This window comes from Neomonachus schauinslandi, chromosome 9, assembly GCF_002201575.2.
Source record: "Neomonachus schauinslandi chromosome 9, ASM220157v2, whole genome shotgun sequence".
In the NCBI taxonomy this organism is placed as follows: Eukaryota; Metazoa; Chordata; class Mammalia; order Carnivora; family Phocidae; genus Neomonachus; species Neomonachus schauinslandi.
In genome coordinates this window covers 3,577,112-3,595,200 of record NC_058411.1, presented here as the reverse complement: position 1 = coordinate 3,595,200, position 18,089 = coordinate 3,577,112, and positions in this window count along the sequence as shown.

Here is an 18,089-nt window from a genome sequence, read left to right as displayed (position 1 = left end):
GGCATGGGCGGGCTAAGTGAAGTGACTGGGACCCCATCCAGGGTTCAGGGAGACCCCGGCAGGGTGGGATAAGGTCCACCCTCGTGCAATGTGGGAGAGGTACCAGGGCTGGGACGGGGACCCTGCGTGCAGGGACATCGTGGGCGAGACTGCATGCGACAGACCCCAAAATGACAGTGGCTTCACCTCTCACTTCCAAGTGTGGGCTAAAACAGGAGCCCACTCCACAAGGTCCTTGGGGTGTGGCCTCCTCTGCTGTGACTTCCCCACGGCGTGGCCGTCCCCAGCGAGGCACAAGTCCGGAGGTGGGAATGTGCACAGACACACCACACCAGCTGCGAGAACAGCTGGGACGTGCAGGCTCGCGGGGCAGCCCGGGCTCGCGGAGAGTGGCCGTCGGGGGGCAGCTAGCGGGTTCTGCAGGCCATGCTTCACTCCTGGCGGACGAGGTGACAACGAGAGAGAGGAGGTCCTTTGGAGGAGCAGCGTGAGGGTGCCCCACCGGGGGGGATGTCCTGCTGGGGAAGTCGGGGGGGGACACTGCAGGCAGGACACAGCTGCAGGGCGAGGGCAGTGCTGCATAGGGACTGGGCCGGAGGGGACATGGCAGGGGGGGCGCAGACAGGACCCTGGGGCAGAAGTGCAGCATGCAGCGGGGAGGAGGGCAAGCACAAGGGGCAGCATCCTGTGGCCCACGGGAAGAGAAGAGCACCCGGATGCAGTGGCTGCTGACAAATCTCCAGGAAGAAGTGCACCCTGCAGATTCCAGGCTGGGACAATCTCCCGGAAGACGGGTTCGGGGTGGGAGCCAGATTGGAGGGGCCTGAGGATGAGCAGGCAGTGATGGTCCAGAAGACAGAAGGCCGAGGAGAGCGTAGACAGAAGAGGGGGAGGCCAGAGGTGCAGACCCAGGAGCAGGGCCAGCCACCAAGCCTGAGGGGTGGGGGTGGCCTGGGGACACCTGGGGACACCCCTCCCCATGCCTCCCAGCCCCAGCCCCCACCCAGGCCACCTGAGCAGGGGGAGGCCCTCCACACCTGCCTTTTCTTTCTCAGCCTCCATGTTCCTGCTGGGAAGGGGGCACAAACTCCCAGCAGGATCCTGTACAAAAGATTCTACCTTTGTGATCTTACTGAACCCTGAAACAATCTGTCTTACAGAAGGGGAAACTGAGGCCCAGAGAGGTGGCTGCACGGGAGCCTCGGCCAGGTGGGCAGTGCAGGACAAACGTTCCCATTTCTCCTTTAAAGATCAGAAAGCAGAGGCTCCGAGAGGCCAGCTTCTCCCGAGGTCACCCAGCAACAGGTCACCTCTGTGCCAGTGTTGGGCCCGCCTCCCAGGAGGGCCCTATCCTTGTACTGTGTGGCCGCCCTCGGTGACCAGGAGAACAGAGCAGCCTGGACGGAAAGGGGGGATCAGGGGCGGCAGGAGCCGGTTTGGAAACCCTGTGTGGGATTCATCCCCGGAACTGGGCCACCTTCTCCCCTGCCCACCTTCTCCCCTCCCCACTGCTCCCCTCCCCCTCCAGCCAAGGACTCCATAACCTTGGCTGCCCTGCAACTCTGGGGACCTGGCCAGCCACTGACTGCCAGTTCCTGGAAAGGCCACAGGAGCAGACCAGGCAGAGGTCAGACCAGCAGCCCTGGGTCCCTCTGGAATCCCTTACATTTCCAGGAAAATTGCAAAACATTTGAAGAACAAATGTTCAATTCCTCATAATCCTTCCCCATTGTCCTGAAAAGAGGCATTAGGTTGGGGGGGGTGGCCTCCTGGTCCCCCAACCAAGCCCATCCCCAGGCAGCCTTGGAGGGGCAAGAATGGCCAAAGTGGTCAGGGTGGGCCAAGGGAGAGGGGCCCTGGAGGTGGGGCACCTCCGAGGCGCAGGCAGCTGCAGGACTGTGAGGTTCTGGAACCCCTTAGCAGTTGCTACCCAGAGCCTTTTCCTAGTCTCTGCCTGCCACCCTCCCCACACTCCCACCCCCAGCCCCCAACCCCCTCCCCAAGTCACAGCCCCGCCACAGCCCAGCCTCAAAGGACAGGAGCCAGGACAATCATTTCCATTTGCCCCATGGGATCGGGGCGGCTTTCAAGGATGGCCCCAGGGTCCACCCCCTATGGAATCCCCTCCCCTTGCGTGTAGCTGGACCCTGAGACTCACTTCTAAAAGGTGACGAGATGGCATTCCCACGAATAGACTGTGGAAGGCTGGGACTCCAGTCTCACCGGACGCTGCGGGCTGGCACACTTTGACTAAGTAAGCTACCATGTTGGAGGGGCCTGCGTGGCCAGGAACCCAGGGCGGCTTCCTCCATCTGCCAGCAATCCTGCCAACTGCCACCTGAGAGAGCCTGGAAGGTGATCGTTCCCCGGCTGGATCTCGAGACCAACGCCACCCTGGACAACACCTCAATTGCAGCTGGGCACAGACCCTGAGCAGGGGACCTAGTTAAGTGACACCCAAAGTCCTGACCCACAGAAACTGTGAGATCATGAACGCTACTGTTTTAAGCCACTGAACTTGGGGGCTCTTTGTTACACGACATTAAGTAACCAATACAGGTAGCCCGGGGATAAGGCAGGGTCAAATGTGAGCTTCGCGCCCTCCCCTATAAACCGGAGATGGCACACCCCTCCCCACAGCGTACCGTGGAGGACAAATAATGTGATGCAGCTCAAGCACCCTACTCCTCCAGGAAGCCCTCCCCCAACCCCCCAGTGGGAATTCGCCTTCCCTTCCTCGGACACCCTATGAAGTGGCCTGTGTCTCCATACCCAGTGCTTTTCCTCCAGCTGAGCTTCTACTCCTCCATCCCTGAGCCCCTCCCCCAAGCCCAGCCCTGTGGGGGTGCAGGGAGGGCCCCAAGGCCCTGAGGATGAAGGTAGAAGGAGGTGAGACCAGAGTGGTCAGGGGCCCAGGCCAGGCCAGCTGCAAACACCAGATCCAGCAGCACCCCAAGGCCACAGCTGCCACAGAAGGGCTCAACGGAGCCCTCAGGGTGCAGGACAGACTGGCCGGTGCAGGCTGGGGACAGGAGGACAGGGTACATTTCCCAGCTATTCACTCTGGCCCTGAAATGTTCACCCAGAAGGCAGGGAAGCAGCTACCGGAGGGCACTGGTCAGCTAGGCCATTGACTCTCAGATGCTGAGGCACATCACATCCCCTCCGGATCCTCAGTTTCCCCAAATAGGCAGTTCAGAGTTTCTCAAAGGGAGGGACAAGTGATTTTAAAGAGTATCCCAAATTTTTTTTCTATTTTGACAGTTATGTCTGTCCACATGTACTGAGAAAATGTGTATAACAACCAGCAGATCAAACCCTGAGCTCCAATTCCAGTTGTTTAAGTCGGAAGCATTACAGCTCAAAAAGCAAGTTGATCTATATAAAAAACATTCAGTAAATAATAAAACTGAAGGTACAAGGATATGACATAGATCAGGTTGTGAGATCCTGCTGACTGGTATTTCTTGACCAAGGAATAAATCCTATGTCTAAGCGACTGTTATTTTGTATCTTTCCATGGCAGCCAACCCTGCACCTTCACCCATACAAGTCGCCATGCCACGCAGCTAAGGAAAGATGGTCAAGGCAGACAGAGTAACAGGTGCAAAGGTCCTGAGGCGGGAACAAAATTGGTTCCTATCTCAAGGCTTCAGGGGCTTTGTACTTGCCAAAAGTGCTGTCCTGGGACCCAGTGAGTGGAACACCTCAGAGCATAGCAGTCTGGCTGAGCAAGACCGGGGCAGAGGGTCTGGAGCCCACCAGCCTGGCCCATCTCCTCCCCTTGGTGGCCCACTGAAGCAGTTATCATTGTGAAAAACTGTGTCTGCAGAGGCAGGGGTCCCCCGAGGGCAAAGCCTGTGTTATCTGTGTGTCCCAGCACCCAGCCCCCACCTGGCAGAACAGAGGTCTTCATGGGTGTTGCTGAATAAATAAAGGAGGGGCTCTGATGACCTGTGACCTCTACATCCAGAAATCCAGTGGGCAGAGAAGCAGCCACGTTCAGAGGGCGCCAGAGGACAGGCCCGGAGTAGGAGGCCAGGGTGGCGCTGGGCTCTCCACTCTTAGAGGGGGCAGAGCAGGGGCTACCAGGGGGCAGGACTGGGAAGCCGAGGGCAGTGAGGGCCAGCACTGAGGGGGGCAGAGGAAGGAGGGAGTGAGGGGAAGGGCCCCAGGGTGGGGTCGGGACAAAGGTGCTGCGTTATCGCCCCAGTGGGAAAAGCCACCAGCCCCTGGCTAAAGCCCCCACAAGATCTCACCGTCTCTGCCTCCTCAGTTGCCGGGACCTCTGGGGCCACAGGCTGGTTCAGCTCGGGGCAAACTCCACAGCTGGGAATGAACGGAGCAGACTTCCCTCAGCGGGCAAGCCTGGACCCCAGCTCTCCTTGTGGGACCCCACTGCCCCACGCAGGCCTGTCCTGTCCACACTTTCTATTCCTGACCCTAGGAAAATCACCGTGCCCAGGCTTCAGGATGCCACCTAGGCCTCCCACCACCAGTGGATTCAGCAGATCCCTGAAGGGGGGGCCTCTGGGGGCCTCCCGCCCCCCCCTGCCCCCCCCCCACTCCACTCGGACAACCCTAGGTCATCCATACGTGCTATCGTCCATCGGTGCTCAGGGCAGCATGAGGCCAGGCCCTGCTCCCAGGAGCTCACAGTACTGGGGACAGAGCCTCGTGCTTTAAACCACACTACAGTGCAGGCACTAGGGCCGGTGGGCCAAGGCCTTGAAGGACGAGCATCAGTTTTCCTGGAGAAATGGGGAAGGGAGAGGGAAGGAACCTCAAGAGATGCTCCGTGTTGTGGGAAAACTGGCTCATGCAGGCTGGGACGCACGCTCCCCAGTACAGAGGGTAGGCACCAGCAGTCCTCCGAGGGCACTGCTCTCCCCTGGGCTCCGGCGCTCACCGCCTCTCTGCTCCCCTCCACACGTTCCCTTCCACCCGCTGACACACCTGTCCCTGCTCGCAATCACGTAGAGCTGTGTGGCCGGCTTAGCGCTGTCTGAGGCCCTATTGGACAGAGCACTGAGAGCCAGCCCCCTGGGCAGAAATCCAGCCTATGGCTGCCCCGCCCTCGGGTCAGGTGCCCACCCTCATCCAATCCGAGGCCTCCCCTTGGTTGCAGCTTTGCCGGAGACCGGTGTGGGGGGCAGGGCAAGGTGCTGGGCCTGCACTAATTGTGATATTTTAAATGTGATGCATCTGGCAATGGTTGGGGGCCAGAGCTCAGGGAAACCCGTGGGGCGCCTTTCCATTCCTCTGCTCAGTTGCAGAGCGTTCCTGGGTCTTAGCGAGCACAACCCCGCGTCCAGCCCCTGACTCCTCCCTGGCAGCCCTTCTCCCTCCTGCCCTTTGCCACCCCCACCCCTCCCCATTCCAGTCCCCTCTCCACAGCTCCATTCAGTTTCTTCATTCAGGCCCCTGTTATGTGCCAAGTGCTGGGGTTTCAGCTATGAAGGGGATGCGCCCACACACACTGCGGAGGGACGTCTGCAACAGCCTCTGATCCCATAGGCTTCCACAAGGCCTGTTTCTCAAACCCACGTCTGACCATGGCCTTCCTCGGCTTGACACCTTCAAGTGGTTCCCCATCACCTTCCGGGAAAAGGCTAGACGCTGAGGTTGGGAGAATTATGGCCCCCAAAGATGGTCCCGCCCTCATGCTGGGAACCATGACAGGAAGACCTGTCATCTTCCGTGGCATAAGGGATTTTGCAGAGGTGATTAAGTTAGGGAGATAGGGAGATGATCCTGGATTATCTGGATGGGCCCGGTGTCATCATGAGGGGCCTTTAAATGTAGAAGGAGGCAGGAGGCTTCTGGAAGCTAGAGAAGTCAAAGAAACAGATTCTCCCCCCTCCAAAAGCCTCCAGAGGGAACACAGCCCTGTCCACCCATTTTGGACTTCGGACCTCCAGAGCTGCAAGGTAATTCATGCGTGTTGTTTTAAGTCACTTCATTTGTGGCAATTTGCTGTTATGGCAGCAAGAGGAAACCGTTACAACCCCAACCCTTCCTTGGATCCCTAAGGCCTGCCTACCTTCCAGCCTTGAAGGAGCCTCTCCCCTCCCCCACTGCCCCGAGCTCCTCTGCTCCTGTGGCCTTCACACATGCTGTCCCTTCGGCCTGACTTAATTCTCCTTCCAGAGCCTGGCCAATGACTCTTCCCCAACCCCGACCTCATCCCAGTGTCCCTTCCTCAGTGGAGCCTTCTAGATCTTCAGGATCCTCTCTACCTTAAGCAAATGAGGAATTTGTTGGAAGGTAAAGGAGTAGTTCATGGCCTTCAGACCTTGAAAGGGACAGGTCTGGGGTTTCTAAATGCCCCGAGCCTCAAGAATGTAAGGACAGTTCCTGGAGGGCCCCACCAGGTGGCTTGGCAGTGACTAGCCCCTGCCATCAGGCGCTACCACTCAAGACTGGCTGATCGTGGGCTACACACCCACCCAGGGTCAATGGGACACCTTAGCTGCTGGTGCTGCCCTGATCTGAGGGCCACAGGAAAGCCTAGAATTTCAGAAATGTAGAATCAACAGGTGTTCCCTGCCCCTTCTGGTCCAACCCCTGGGGGCTAAATCACCCCTATCAGGCTACATCTTCCCCGGGCAGCCCCATGGACCCTAACCCCACCATGAGCCCCCTAAGGACAGACAGCTGAGTCTGTCCCCCACTTGGGACCCCTTACTGGGCGGGCTAGGGAAGCAACCAGATGCAGGCATTGGAGGAGGTGCGGGGAGCTCAGAGGCTGAGGGCTCTCGGGCAGGGCATTGGCCTGTCCACGGGAGGACACAGCCCTGCATAGTGGACAGAGGAGCCTGGAGACCTGCACGCCCTGAGTGTCAGCCCCCCACAGCCGCAAACAGCCTTAAGACCAGAACCCCCCTGGCTCTCAGTTCACCTCTAAAAAGGGTGGCTTTGAGCACCTCACACCCATTGAGACTGCTATTGTAAAATATAATAAAATAAAATAAAATTTGAAAAAAAAAAAGCAAGCGTTGGCGAGGCTGTGGAGAAACAGGAGCACCCACTCACTGTTGGTGGGAGTGCAAAACAGTGCCACCGAGGTAAAGAACAGTGTGGAGATTCTTCCAAAAGTAGGCATGGAATTACCATGTGACCCAGCAATTCTGCCTCTGGGTGTCCCACCCGAAAGGCCTGAGAGCAGGGTCTCCATGAGATATTTGCACACGGCAGCACTAGTCCCAACACTCAAAGGGCGGAAGCAACCCAAGTGTCCGTGGATGGGGGAGTAGATGGGCAAATGGGGTCTGTCCGCACGGTGGGATGCCATTCAGCCATAGAAGGGAGGAGACTCGGCCGCCGGCTGCCACACGCAGGGACCTCGAGGACAATATGCTGAGTGACACAAGCCCGTCACAGAGGGACAGACACTGTCTGATTCCACAGGGGTGAGTGGGCGCTGCGGGGGGGACTGGGAAGGGGGCTGGGGGTCAGTGTTTCATGGGGACGGAGTGTCAGGCTGGGGAGATGAGAAAGTTCTGGAGACCACCGCGTGCCGGCGGCTGCATGATGGTGTGAATGTGCTTCACGCCAATGAAATGGTGAAAATGGTAACTTTTATGTTACATGTATCTCACCACAATTAAGAACACTGAAAAGGGGGTGGCTGGGAAGGCACCATCTACTCCCAAACTGTTTTTGTATCATCCCGAAGTCAGAAGGGACACCTGGTTCCTAAAGATTGGAGAGCAGTGCTGCGCAGTTTGGGGTGGAGAGGGGGACCCCAGAGCCACTTTCTCAGCACCCCCTTGCTCAGCACCACCAGGGGGGTGACTCCCAGAGCCTGAAAGCCCCAGCTCAGCGCCCCTCCCAGCGCCCCTCCCACTGATGGGGCTTGGAGTCCAGGGCTCCAAAGGCGGGGACAGGGCTGGTCAGAGCTTCAAGGGCCCTTTATTCTCACCTGGAGGTTCCTGAGGGATCAGGTGTGGCCTGCGGAGCGCTGGGCAGTAAGAGCCATGTGGGCAGAGGGCTCCTGGGGGCGGGCCTTCTGCAAAGGGTCAAGGCAGGACGGCTTCCTGTGGGGCACAGGGGGCTAGAAGGGCATGTGGGCAACCTTCGAGGGCCTGCAATGCTACAATATTAAGAACAGCTTCCAGAAAAGGAATTCCCCTTCCTTCTCAGCTGACATTTCCAAAGATTCCGAGACCATTAATCCAAGTGCAGGGAAAGTCCTGGGGGGAAATGGTCATTGCTAGAGGCTGAGTATTGTCTGGGGAGCTCATTAAACGCCCCGGCCGCCCTGTCCAGGGAAGAGCAGGGCCGGCCGTGCAGGGGGAGGAGAGAGGAGGAAGGGGAGGTCCCTTGAATGGGGAGGGGTGGGGGGCAGGCAAGAAGAGGGGTGACCTTCAGCTCTCACTGAAGCCGGTTCAGCCCTAGAGGGGAACCAGCTTGCGTGAGCACTTTCAAAACCAAGCCCTTTAAGTGTGTCATCTCATCTGAGCCTCCTGGAGGTGGACTGTCACCCACATGCCACAGAAGAGACAGCTGAGCCACCGACCCATCAGGTAGCTTGCCCAGGGAGCCACGACTACAACGTGGCAGAGCCGGGGCTCAAACCCACGGACACACTCCTTCTGCAACCCCAGATCCCCGCAGGCTCTGAAACGCAGTCCCCTCACCCCCCGCAGCTATGGCTCACTGATCTCTGGCTAGTAATCACGTCGTCCTTCTGCAAACAGTTGACCAATTCCTCTCTCTGGATCTGTACTGATTAGGATACATTTTGGCTGCTTTAACAGATGCCCCCAAAACACCGGATTACGTAAGATAGCAAGGTTTTTCCCTCGCTCATGAGAGTCTGTGCATCAGCAGTCTTGGCTCCTGTGCTGGTGACCGAGGTTCTTTCTACCTTGCTGTTCTGTGATCCTCAACACCCACCTTCCATCCCATAGTCAATGTGGCTGCCCCAGCTCCTGCCATCACAGCTGACATCCAGCAGTAGGTACAGGGAGAAGGGAAGAGGGAAGCCACGTCTCTTTTCTCTAGGGGCAGGACCCGGCAGTTACACGGGTCACTTCTTACATGTCCCTGGCAAGGATCTGGTCGGGTAGCTGCACGCAGCTGCAAGGGGGCTGCAAACTTGAACAGGCAGCCATGTGCCCAGCTTGAATTCAGGGTTCTCTTACTTTAGGAAAAGAGGAGAATGGATATTGGGGGGCAGCTAGCAATCTCTGCCACTAGAACACATCTCTCCCCCCTCCCAGGACCATGGTGAACCAAGGTCATGGGTAAAAGGCAACAGCAGACTTCAGGGGGAGGGAACAGGAGATCTGAGGAGGAATCCAAGGTGGCTGCCTGGGGGAGGCAACATCTGGGCCAAGCCTTGAAAACAACTAGGGGTTGGGATGGAAAGGAGTTCTAGAAGGAGAAGATGGTAGAACTAGTAGATGGAGCATGTGCAGAGAAATTGTGGTTCAGTGTGACAAGCAGGAACTTGGAGGCAGAAGCTCTGGGTTCAAGTCCAGACGCTGAGTCAGCATAGCGAGGTGCCCAGTCTCCCTGAGACTTGGTTGGCTCCCCATTGAGAGGCTGATGGCCTCCATCCCACCTCCTCGCAGGCCCGTGAGGAGGCAGGTGCCTGGCACTCGGCGGAGTCACTGCTATGATGTTTCCATGGTGGGCCGTCGGGCTGGTGGTGGGCAGGGGCAGGAGGTGAAGCTGCAAAGGGAAGCTGGGAGGGGCCCCCCCCAGAGGCCAGGTCAAGTGGTTTGGATGTTATTCAGAAGCAGTACGCAGTTGCATGGCAGGGCGGTATCCTGAGCAGAGAGCAGCTCTGCAAACATGACTCTAGATGATGGAGAGGAGGAGGTGAGGTCAGAGATGAGGAGGCCCGGGAGGAGGCAGCTACGAAGTCCCCAGACACACTACATGGTGAGGCCACCTGAAGCCAGGAGGCCATGCAGGCTGACCAGGCATCTGGGAAGACCACCCCAAGGAGGCAGCCCCAAAGTTGTGCCAGCCGGACAGGGCAACGAGGTGGCCTTGCCCCACGGGACCAGCGTGGGAAGGAGGGATGGGCTGAAGCCAGGGAACGCCCAGGACAGACAGGCCCCGCCTCCCCCTAGAGATGCCCTTCCCCCAACCACTCAGAGCACCCCCAGGAGCAGACACTGTGCCTAGAACTGCACCCACATCCTTGCTGACCCCCCAGCAACCTCCAAGTTGCTCCCAGTTTACAGAGAGGAAACCTGAGCCCAGGGAAGGCTGATCACTTCACCGAGGCCACACAGCAAGGACTTGGGCTCCGTGGTCAGACCCAGAGTACCCAGCACTATGGGTCCTTCTGGGGCTTTGAGATGTCCTTCAGAAGTACACCATCATCCCCAACTCAGGAAAGCTTTCATCCTGAAAAAGGGATGAAGACCAAGAACTGTTTTATCCACGTCACATCCTCAAGCAGGAAGAGTTACCCCATTGAACAGAAAGGCAAACTGAGGCCAGAGAGGTGAAGTCCTGTGCCCGGGTCATACAGCCAGTGGGCGACCAGTAGGATTTGCATCCAGGTCTCTGACTCGCCCTGGTTCCCATGATCCTCCTCCTCCCTGAGACCTCTCTCCCCTCCCCCACCCCCTCCCCCGCTGCTTTCCTGGCTCTCTCTCAGGGAAGAGAACATGCTCTGAGTCTCTGTTTCCCTGGGAGAAATCCATTTTCAGAATCTGGAGGTGTTGAAATGTGTTCTTTTTTCCTCTCCAAAGAGCCCTTCTTGAGGACAGAGGTGCCCCGAGAATCCCTCTGAGGCCACCACCAGCCAGGCTAGAGCCCGGGGCTGCCCATCGAGGAGGGCATGGCCCCAGCAGTGGGCTCCGAACAGGGTCTCGGGGAGGTGACCTTATCCATCCTGGCACAGAGGACGGCTGGGCTGCTCCAAGAGATCGGGACATGCCTGTGACCTCCAGCCCCAACCTCAGAAGACACTCATCTGCCCTCCCGTCCAGCTGCTGGGCAGGGGCACTCCTGTCTCCCCAGAGTGAGGCGGTCACTGAGCCCACCTGCCGGGCCGAGGTACCCAGGGCAATTCCGTGCTGTCTCCACCAGACACTCCCTCTTTCAGTGACAGCTGGGCGCATGATGGTCACAGGATTCTCGTGCCGTAAAGGTGCACAGGCATTGCTGTGAGCATCTGCTAACCCACAGAGCCAGCCCTGGGGGAGCATGGTTGTGGGCACAGGGGGTCCCTTGCAGAGTGAAGAAGGGAGGGAGGGGGCAGGTGTGAAGGAGATACAGAGGGGAGGAAAGGAGGAGGAAGGAGGAAGGGAGAAGGGTGGGGAGAGGAGAGAAGGGGGGGGGGGGGAGGAGGAGGGAGAGGAGGGAATGAGAGAAAGAGGGGAAAGGGAGGGGGAGGGGAGGGGAGAGTGGGGGAGGGAAGAAGAAAGTTGGGGAGGACTTGGCTTCCCCACACGTGCACATGCTTCTTCTTCTTCTGGCCTTTGCCCCAACACACTCCCACTGCACCTGTCCAAACACTTCCCAGCCTGCCCCTTTCAGAATCTGCCTTGGTCCGAGGTCTGGCATCTCTGCCTCCATCTTGGCCATTGCTCACCACACAGGCATCAGTGACCACAGCCTCCTATGGCTAGATCGGGCTAGCCTGGGCTTCCAGTCCCTCCCCTGGGGTCTGCAAAGAGGCCCACCTGCTGACCACCCACGTCCACTGGTGACCCATGGCAGGCCTGAGGTCTTGGGGCGCAGTTCCCAGAGTTCCTAGAGCCTATGCCCCAGAATCGCGGACTCATCGGCTCCTCAGCTTAAGCCTAGAAGGGCCCAGCAAGGCCAAGCTACCTGAGGCCCACCCCCAGGCCCCCATGGCACCCCAGGAGCAATTCTTGGTCTCAGTCCCAAGCCTTCCGGGCAAGAAGCAGGCTCCCCTAGGAACCACAGGACATTAGGTGAGGACGCTCATGGGCTGACCCCATGGGAACCTCCTGCAGGGAGCCTTGGGGGTATTCTGCCTGTCCCCCTCCGCCCCTCAATCCAAATGGCTTAACCATAACAGGCTTCTGTTCCACATAAAGCACCCCGCCCAGGAAGTTCCCCCCTGGCAGGGAAGGGAGGCAAAGTGATGGACCCTGGCTCAGAGGGACTCCCACACCTACCTGGCCCTTCTGCCCAAGGACTTACCCAGCAGGCCAGCTGACAGGTGAATGGTAGGGTCATCAGAGTCACAGGAGATCACACACCCAACTCCTGCACCCCTGCACTCCCCATCCCCACTAAAGGGAGCCTGTAGAAGCTTCTGGAAAGAGGCAAATGTTAGAGGCAGGGACTAGGCCTGCCTCCCAGACTCTTCTTTCTCTCTTTCTTTGTCCCCAAGACCCCCTGACCCCAAGCCCTGGCCTGGAAGCTCCTTCACAACTCACCAAGCCCATCCCCATCACATAGGTGAGGACAGAAGCCCAGAAGGGCCGGAGCGTTCCCCAAAGGACTTGTCAAGTGCACTGTGGGCTGAGTAGCCCGCAGTGCCATTTGGACAACAGGTGATGTACCTCCCTCCCTGTCCCTGGAGCCGGCAGTCCTCCAGCGCTGGGCTGTGAGCAGGGAGGGGCAAGGGAGAACCTGAGACCCCACAGGAAAACGTCATCCCTCATGACAGGGCTTCCCCGTCCGACAGGCCGGGCTCTGGTCCAGCATGGGCACGGACACCAGGAGGGCAGGGGTGGGCGTGCATCCCCTGCCAGGGGCCCCAGGTTCCAGTCCTACTCTGTCCCTGTGGCAGGCACTCCTTCACACCTCCCTGTGCCCTGTGCCATGCCAAGAGCTCTGTAGTGCCTCCCCCATGACTTCCCTGAGCCAAGGGGATATGAGCAGGCACGCAGTGAGTGGCGACTTCCCTCAAGCTCGTCGTGCATGGGGGCTGTGTTTTTCTGTGCCCCTGCCGTTCCTACCGGAGCCGGCACGGGCAAGCCGGCCAGAGGGTGAAACACGTGGAGCAGAGCCGAGCCGCGGCCATCCCCATGGGGGCCATCCTCGCTCAGCCAACACCAGCCGACAACTGGGCACGCCAGGAGCCCGGCAAGATCAGCCAACACCAGCCGACAACCGGGCACGCCAGGAGCCGGGCAAGATCAGCAGGCTGCCTAAGCCCAGGCCAGCAGATCCCACAGCATGTGACCAACAAGCACATATCGCTGTGCAGTGACTTGTTACCCAGCATTACCCTGGCAACAGATGGCTGACAGAGTCCCTAACTCACCAGGTAAGACCACCCGCTCTGACACACATCTGTATATCCCCTCAAGCAACAAGGCTCAGAGAGGCCACACTGGGAGTGGGCACAGAGCCAGAAGCTCTCCTGGGACATGACCCTGTGGTGTGCCAGCCTGGCAGACAGGTGAGTCAGGCCCAGCCTGCCCTCAGGGAGCCCGTGGTCAGTGAGGGGTACACAGGTAACCAGAGGACTCTGATCTGGGTATTTTGGAAAGTAAGGAGGAGGGGACAGGCATGCCAGTTCCTGAAGGATGAGGCCAGTTTCTGCAGCTGGAGGAGGAGGAGACAAGGGGCCTTTCTTGGTGGGAGCCATATGGTCACCCCCCGACCATGGCCCATGGCACCCTGACTCCGGCAGTGCATGTGAACTTCACCCTTGCTAGAGCTAGACTGCTGCCACCCCCTTCCACCAGATCGACCAGACGCAGCAAAGGAAAAGCAGTCACGCACAGCTGACTGCTGCTTCTCCAGCCCCTGTGTGCCCCCTGAGAACAAAGAGAACCCCGCCTGACAGTGAAGCACCAGAGACGCAAGCTGAGAGCCCGGGGAGGCAGGGCCCTGGCAGCCGCTGTTGAGCACCTGGACACAGCTGTGCCTGAAGGCGTAGCTTCGCCTGGATTTTGTCACTGTCTAGAGCCAGTAAATTCCTTCTTAGCTCGAGTTTGAACTGAGCTTCTGCCATGTGCAAACCTAAAAGGCCCTATCAAAACACAATTACTGGGACAGGGAGGCATCCGGGGGCCAAAAAGCTTCACAGAGATGGGCTTCTGTGAGGAGGAAACCCCACCTTAATGACACCGCTGTGTCCAGGCAGCGTTCCAGCAGGACCTTTTGTGGGGAAGGAGTGGACCGAACTGGACACAGGCCCCTGAAGTGGCCCAGAGCAGGAGCTCCCGGCCATCCCCAGGAGCGGTTCTGACAGTGCACAGTGTCAGGGCGTGTGGTGGGCTCGGTGCCGCCTGTCACTCTTATTTACAGAGCATCCCCATGCACCGGGCTCGATCCCAGAGCAACAACTCTTCTGCGAGTCAGGGCTGAAAGCTCTGCCCATTTCACAGATCACTGAGATGGAGGCACAGAGAGTTCCGGTAACTTGCTCAAGATCACACAGCTTGGCTGTGGCAGAGGGAGTGTGCAGACAGAGCCATGGGAACGTAGCCTTTCCTGCCTTTTGTGTCCTTCACCTGCTCTAGAAGGTCCGATGGAAGATGAGGAGCTGTCTGTGCCTGCGTGTGGAGGGAGACCCAGAGCACCCCCTCCCTGAGCAAGCCTTCCCCTCCCCGGGCCCCCGGCCAGGCTGGGGGGGGGCTCACTCTGTGTGCCCAAGGCCGCCGTGGGAGCCTGGCTTGCACCAGGGCTTCGGGGCGGGCCCCCAAAGAACAAAAGGTTCAGGAGGACGCTCTCAGCCTAAAGCAGCATCACCCGCGGGCACACTGGTCCGTGGCCTGGCCACGCCGCCCCAGGGCCCCTCTCCTCTCCGAGCTGCTCCCGCCCCGCCCGCAAGCCATGGTCCCCTCTCTGGGCCCTGGCACACGGCCCTGGGGTGTCCGCGCCCCAATGATCCCGGGACTCGGAGCCGAAGGCTGGCCCGCCGCAGAAGCAGCGCTGCTGGGATTGCGACCAGCTCCGCCACATGCACACAGCACACTTGGCAGAGCCGGAGGGCCATTTTTAGCCTTTGCACGCTGGGAACCGTAACCACGCCGGGTTTAGCACTGGGTAAGATCTGCCACGGGTCCCAGGCCCGTGTGGGGGACGCTCAGGTGGCTCTGTGTCCCCAGGGGGAAGCGGACCCTTCCTCTTATTTTCACCTTTTCTTCTCACTTGTGGTAGCCCTGGGATCCCGTGGTTTCCCACAAGAGGCTTGAAATGCAATTTGGATCAAGGTTGAGAACAAATAAGCAGACACGCACACACGCACGCATACACCTGGCATGGCCCCGCACACACGACGCGTTCATGACTCAGGCTCCCCTCTCAGTTGAGAAAATGGAGGCTCAGAGAAGCAAAGGGACTTGGGGTGTCTCTCAGCTGGCTGATTATACCTCACCTTTTTCCAGAGAGGGTCAGAAATGGGCACAGCCGATCGCCTCAGGGAACCGCGGAGGGGCCGCCCCCCACGCGGGTGACCCAGCACCCCTCTGGCCCCAGGAAGGCCCCGGGCATCCATGCAGGACCTCTGGCAGGCACCGGCTCCCCCTCCGGAAGGGCCTGGCCGCGCATGAGGGAGCATGGCGGATGCTCAGTTGGGGCTGCAGTCATGGCAGGAACACTGGTGCCCAGGGATTGGGGGGCGGGGTACAAACGTGAGGGCCCAGAGCTGTGGCAGGGGCGGGGCAGGTGAAAGAAAAGCTGGGGGCAAGTAACAAGGCCAGAGATGCCTTCCGTCCTCCAGTGTGGGTCTCACCAGCCCCAGAGCAGCATGCAGGGGCAGGGCAGGTCCTATAAAACTTACTAGAACCTTCTGGAGCTGTGGAGAGCCAGCACAGGGAAGGCATTGGGAAGTAGCCACCCAATCCTCTTGCAGTGCCGATGAGGCCCGAGAGGAGGGATGGGACATGCCCAGGTCAGACAGCAGGTGGCCTGGTTGTCACCTCCAGGGCTTTCTCCCCCCCTTGGCCAGGAGTCCTGGGCCTCTAACCCTGGAATGCCACCCAAACCCCTGCTCCATCCAGGCCCTGGGGCCCTGCGGAGCTCTCAGGGCCTGGCTCCCAACCTGTCCAGCCACCGGGAGAACTCCACCAGCTCTCCCCGTCCTACCTCCAACCCCCGGGAGGGGGACAGCGGGGGCCTGAGGAAGTGTGGACAGCTGCTGTCTTAAGGACCCCTCTAAGAGCAGATCAGTGAGCCCTCAGCCACTGCTCCCCTGTCTAGCCCAGCCAAACTGGAGTCCGAAGAGATGGAAGGAAGTTGGGAAAGAAGTCATTCTTGAAGTAAATGACATGTGTGAGCACAGTGATGGCAGGCCCAGGTCCCCACGGGATGGCCTACTCACCCCAGGAAGGGAAACGGACTGACCCAGTGGCCAGAGGATGGGAGGATGACTTAGGCAGCATGCCCACGGACACGTCCCAGAGACTGTGCTCTGCAGGTCCTGCAAGGCCTCCCTGGGCCCTGACTGCCTACCCGCCCTACTTCGCTCACTGCCGCCAGTAGGCAAAAGGGCAGAATGAAATACCTTGGAATCCTCCTGAAACAAGTTTCCAGTAAGTCCACACCACACTCATTCACTCATTTCACGAAGGTTTTATTGGGCTTCTCCTGGGTTCCGGGAGCAGGTCCCCATGCAGGATCCCAGCTGGGATCTGTCCTCAGGGGGAGCCTGAGCAGCAGCAGGGACGGAGACGGAGGTGAAGCGCACCCCTCCTGAGGCTCAGCAGGAGGGGAAGGCCGAGGGTGGAGGACACAGGAGGGCAAGGAGGACAAGGGAGGTCCCAGCTCCCTGTGAGGGTGGGTCAGGCTGAACACGGGCAGAAGTGAAGGGGTAGAGCAGGAGGGGAAGGAGAGCCGCCAGGAGGGAGCATGAGGGGAGACTGAGACAGGACAGCATGTGGGAATTCCCAGAAGCCAATGGAAAGGAAGACAAAGGGTCGGTGGCCAAGGAGGGCTGAGACCCCGGCAGCTGAGTCACCATGAGGCTGGGCAAGGGCTCAGCTAGTTCTCGGACACTTTTGGCCAGGTGTGCAGGCTGGCCCACCTCCTCCCGGGGCTTTAGGAGGCCCTCCTGCCGCGTGGCCCAGCCTGCTCCCATGGGAAGTCTCAGCAGCCATCTCCCTGGTCACTGGGAGTTGCTCACCAGGAGAAAAGCAAAGGCTGTGCCCATCCGCCCACCAAGCCCCACATAGGGCACTGTGGGGGAGGGGTCAGAGCCTGGGCAAACCCCCACCCCCAGGCCTTCCCCCCCCCCCCCCCCCCCCCCCCGGGGGAGACAGCCCCGTGAGAATGGCCTGGGAAGCAAGAAGGCCACCCAACCCTCCCTTGGCTGAGCCAAGCCCTCATCGCCTGTCCCCTCCCCCCACCCCCTTCCAAGTTGCTCCTGGACACCAGATGGACCCAGTTCAACTTGTCCTTCCTTTTCTTTCCCCTGCCCGCCCCCTGCTGGAGCTGTGAGAGGGCAGGCAGGAAGGGGGGCAGGCCAAGCCAGCCACAGAGGCTTGGGGAACAGCCCCAGCTCCAAGCCTGGTGACCCCAGCGCAGAGCCTGCCAGGCCCACTGGGGCCAGGCCTCTGGGCCTCGGAGCCAGACTCTCACTGCTGACCCCCAGGACAGGTCAGGACAGGATGAGCAGCTGGTAGGAAGGGCCAGGTCCAAGGCGAGCTGGTGTTCTGCCCTGGGGAGAGGGAAGGAAGGTGGAGCATGGACTCTCAGGGAGGCGAGAGAATTCAGGAGAGGGAGAAGAGAGGGATGGAGTAAAAGTTGCCAAGCCTGGGCCTGGCTTCCAAAGGCCTGGACCTGGGGTCTGTCCTCACCTGCACAAGCGGCTCTGGGAGCCAGACAGGTCTGAGCACCTTGCCCAATGTTCTGGAATCCTGAGGTATGGAATGCAGCCTATCAGCCCAGGAAACAAGCAGAGCCCCCAGAGCAGTGACAGCCCTAGGGACAAGTGCTGCTCTCCAGAGCCTCCCTGGGGCTGGATGGGGTGCGGGGTCAGGGCGGCTGGGAGGGCCAGCTGGTGAGGGGACCAAAAGGACCCGTATCCCATGTGCCCCAGACTACTCCTTCCACACACGCACCAGCTCCACCCCCAGATCCCAGGCAGCACAAAGGGCTCTCCCAGCCCAAAGTGGCTTTTTCATTTTCTGAAACTCAAATATGGGATGGGGGAGGGCTGCCCCATGGCCCTGTCCCAGCTTCTGCGGGGG